Raw genomic sequence first — 4,894 nt, 5'->3', positions numbered from 1 at the left:
CGGTGCCCGGGTACGCCCGCACAAAATGGCGGCCGCCGGTAGGTGGGAGCTGCTGCTGCTGCTGGGCTCGGCTGCGCGGCTCCTCTTTGCCTCCCTCCGCGCTTCGGTCCGCAGCGGCCGTGACTGGGGCACGCTCGGCTTTGGTGGCTTTCTTTGTTGTTTGGGATTTTTTTTGTTGTTGTTTATTTGCCTGCTTTTATTGGTTTTTGTTCCCTCCCCTACACGCGCGCACTGTGCTGTGGAGCTGGTCGGTGCAGGTGGTGTTGTCTTCAAGCAGAAGTGTGTTCGAAAGCGACCCTTGCCTGATCGATCAGGCGGTGCCGGGGCTGAGCCTCCAGCTCAGAAAACTCCTGAACCAATGTCCGTGCTCTTGGCTGCCGGGAGCAGGGATGGCAGGGTAGGAAATGGCTTCCCGCCTCCTCCTCTCCTACCTGACCGCCTGCTACCGACCGACCGACCGACCGCGCTTCCTGCGGGACAGCGGCTCGGACGGCTTCGACTCCCTTGCGACGGCCGAAACATTTCTCTTACTTGCTTCTGGGGGCTGTCTCCAGAGAGGAAGGGGGTTTTCAGTTTGCTAAAGTGGGGTAGCGGTCAAAAGTAATGAAAGCAGAGAAATGCAGGTTCTCATAAAACTCTTCAGCTTCATTTCCAAAATCCACAAGCTTCTATATCTTGATTTGTAATTTGTTCTTAGCTGAATGACATGTGAGGGCTTGTATTTGAAGAGCCGGTCGATTTTTGGCTGAAATTTTGCTTGTGTGTTTGGGAATGTATTTGCTTGAACATACACATCATTTTGAAGCATACTATTTATCAGTAGTAGCAACAAAGAGCAGCAGAGTGGTGATCTGTCTGATATTTCTGCTGGGAGTGGTTTACTACAATTGTATTAAAACTGACCCCCTTTAAGATTTTCTGAATGAGTGCATCACTACCCAGGCTCAGGAAATGCACTCAGTCATCAAAACAAGCATGAGCTATATAAAGACTTATTTTCTGTTACCATTGTCCTCTTCTCACCTTTCTGTCCTAAGGCTTGCAGTGTTTATCAGTGACCTTAATTCAACTGTAAGAATTCCTGGGATAAGAATTTGATCTTTGAGGATGTGCAGGAGACTGCAAATCTACTTCCTACTGCAAATCTATTTCCATTGTGGGACCAATGGATGCTCAACCTGTTCCAATGAACCACCCTAAGCAGCAAACTCAGTGACACCCAGAGAAGCAGAACACTTTGAGCGAACCACAAAACTGATGTGTATTTTGGAATTTCCCCTCTATTTTTTTTTGTGGTAGATCACATGCAAGTAGTTTATCACTGTAAGGAAGGTACTGTTACCCAGATATGTTCTGTTACTTCATTCAAGGAAGGAACATGTTTTCCTGCCTTAGTGTCAAGTGTCTGCATCAAGCACTCAGTTTCACCAACTGAAGTAAATAAAAAATAGCCGAATGCAATAAAAAGAGTGAGAAAAATTGCATGTTTGGTTTTGGACATCTCTTCCATGCTGTTGCTTTCTTTACATCAGTTTTTAACTGTAGTTTGGTTTTAAAATGGACAAGTAAAAAGCCACAAACCCAAGAAACTCTGCAAAGCATTTTTAAATTCAATTTTCTATAATAGTTGTGCATCTAATACCTAAAAACTTTGCAAAATGACAGAAAATAATTTTTTCCCAACTTTTTTGCCTTATAGCCAAAGGAAGTCTACAGGAGCTATTCTAGTAGTTTCTGATCATAGATTTTAGTGGCATTTGGAAGGTGAAAGATTCCAGATAATAAAAACTGAAGAGAAAGTTCATTAAAGTGTCTTATCTGCACACCAGTAAGAAAACTGCTCATGGGAGAAGTGGTAGAAAGAAAGCAAACACCCTGCGTGTTGTGATGTTAAAAGAGTTCCTAAGAGAAAAATTCCATTTGTTGGAGACTGACCAGTGCTCATTAGCATTTTCTAGCACCCTGTCATCTTACTGAACATTGCCTTACAATTACCATTTTTAATTGCAATTTATAAACTCATTTTCAACTAGATGTATTATCATCTTTTAACCACATGCCTTAGAAGCTAAGTTTTTAAGGGACTGAGCATCCATAGTGGGATCCAGTTAAATTATTCCTAAAATCAGTACTGAAATCTGGGCCCAGTGGTGCAGAGCAAATTGAGACTTTTCACATCTTTGGAAGAGGAAGCACTACAGTTTGTCTCAGGGATTGAAAGAGGCAAGATCCTTACCTGCTTTGCAGAGGTTTTTGTAACATCCCTGCAATTAGTGTTCTAGACACTCACTGGATGACAGAGATGCCAGTCAGTCTGTTCTGGAAGAAGTTCAGCTCCTGAACTCCTCTTTGGAATTCCAAGGCTCATAGTTGAGCTTGCAATTAGCTGCTGCTTGGAGAGGTTTTAGCTAATTGGATGCTGAGGGCAATGTTGGGGTAATAAGGTATCTCTGAATTCTCATTAGGCCCCAAATAAGAAAGGGGAGCAAATGACATTCAGAAAGAACAGAATAAGAAAAGTTAGGAGTAGCTTTGTATGAACAAGTAAACAGAAATCAGAGTTGAAGTAAATTCAGATTGGACCATTAGGTTAAGAAGCAGACCAGTGAAAGAGAAAAACGTAATACCTTAATTATAATTTTTACCTTCTTGTCTGAGTCAAGACTAGATCCAGGGGCATGAGACAACCATCTAATGTTGAATGGCTAGGTTATGAGTAACAACAAAGACAGTTTCTGTGTTTCTATGACAGAATTGGCGTTCTCACAAGGAGATGCAGTAGAAGATACTCATCTGTCTTCTGAACTTGGCATTATTTTTTCCCTGGAAAACAGGGCACAATATCTAGCTTGCGCCTTCAGGTCCAGGCAAAGCAGCCTGTTCATGAAAAATTTTGGACTGAGCCAAGTAATCAAACCTTCTTCAGCTGTGTCGTCATGGAATTTGAGGATGGTTCAGCTGATAGCAGAGTCCTGGCTGGGAGCACAGAAAACACATCCAAACAGACAATTGCTTTCAGAGATTCTACATCTATAATTACAAGGTTGATATTTCTGAATTTAAGGCTTGTCTAGGCTGGCTTCTGTTTCAGCTCAATATTTACTTATAGCTGAGAAGTGGAATGGGCATGCAGCCTACACTGATTCCCTGAGTCCTGGGATTGGTATTAAGTAATCGGTTACAAAACAAACTCATCAGAAAAGGGGGAGGCAGTCTCCCTTTGCCAGATAGCGCTTCCTCACCGGGGATTTATCAATCTAGAGCTTTAAAAAACTCTGGATAATAGTGAATAAAATATGGCCTGCATGGCCTGTGGGAGTGGATTAAATTAAACCTAATGTTGGTGGGGTTTTTTTTTCAATTTTGAATGCTGTGATTTTTTTGTAATTGCCAGGTGTACGATTATTTATAGTGCACAAGGTACTTTGTATGCAACATAGCCACCAGTCCACGTGCCCGAACATCTTAAATCTATCACATACGTAGCAGTAAATGGTGTAGGCAGCAATATTCAGGAGCAGGAGAAATAGCCAAAAGGAAGCAGGAAAAGGAGGAATGTCTACTCAAATTCTTGCTGTGATGCTATTTAAATGCATTTATGTAGAACAGGCAAAGTGATTTCAGATCAGTTAGGGTGGATTGGTATTTTCCTGGAGTTCCTTTTTTAATACCCTTTGTGTTTGTTTTCCCATATGAGTGTAGGCAATGCTGTCTGGACCAAAAAGGAATCTGTGGCATGTGAAAGTTTTCCATCTTTCAGGTGAAGTGATAAAGTTCATGGTTTTGAAGCTGAAGAGGTTAGGAGAGTTGAGCAAGCAGAATGCAGCACGTGAAAAAAGAGAAAGCTAAAATACAGTGTGGCTATATGGAAAAGCTCTGAGAGTGATTAGTTCAGGGGAGAAAGGTCCTTTGTTGATATCCGAGAACTTCTCTGGTATCTTATTAAGACACAGAAAGTACTTGTCGGGTTGGAGTTGTGGGAATTTTGAGGGTATTTGTTTGATTGGTTTTGGACATTTCTAAGTTGTCTGGGTTTGTTTGTTTTCATTTGGAAATAAATAAGATATCAGAACCATGAAATCTGAAATCAGCTTCATTTGTGTGCAATTCAGTGCTTCAACCTCACACAACCCCTACTTGATGCTTTGAGAGTTTACTGCTTTCACAGCATTTTTGTTGAAGGGAAGCTTCCCTGAGCAGAGAGGACATAAAACTTACTCTCAAGGCCTCCTCAGGAAAGTTTAGTCTAGAAACCTTTGGATGACCTGTGGGGGAAAAGAGTAGGCTGGCCAAATACATTATACAGTATGTGTAATTTGGTCATGTAAAGGCAACCTTTCAACTCTGACACACAAAGATTGCTGGCAGGCATGTGAGAAAAGATTAATAAATAAGGAGAGAGAGAGACTTGCAGAAAATGCACTCTCCTGCTCCTTTCAAGGAAGCTATGCTTAGACAATAGTGTGGCCACTGAGCTCTTGCTCTTAGCTGCTGTTCCACACTCCCTTAGCCAGATTGCTCTGTTTTCTCAGGAATGTCACTGATACTTTCCTTCCTCAGCACTGCACTGATAACACCTCCAAGCTCAGAGAATGCTTTTTGTATCTCTGGTGAGCTGCATGTTGAAAGTATAGTCTTCTACCTGTGGTGATTATATGCTTATTTTCCCTGGCAAGAGAGTACTAGGAAGGGTTTGGGACTGTTGAAGCATTCAGATCATCTGCTATAAAAATCACCAGTAGCAGCTAAAATTTCTAGGTAGTGGTGGCATTTGCAGCACTCTCCTGTTACCGTATAATAGTCCAGAGCAGATGGAGCTGGATGGCCTCTCCAGTATGCTTTCTCTCGTCTGGAAAGTTGTGCATTTGCTCCCCCCACCCCAATGCAACATACT

Source organism: Anomalospiza imberbis, chromosome 3, assembly GCF_031753505.1.
Source record: "Anomalospiza imberbis isolate Cuckoo-Finch-1a 21T00152 chromosome 3, ASM3175350v1, whole genome shotgun sequence".
Lineage (NCBI taxonomy): Eukaryota > Metazoa > Chordata > Aves > Passeriformes > Viduidae > Anomalospiza > Anomalospiza imberbis.
The sequence above is the reverse complement of the archived record's forward strand: the minus strand, read 5'-3'. Positions refer to the sequence as shown.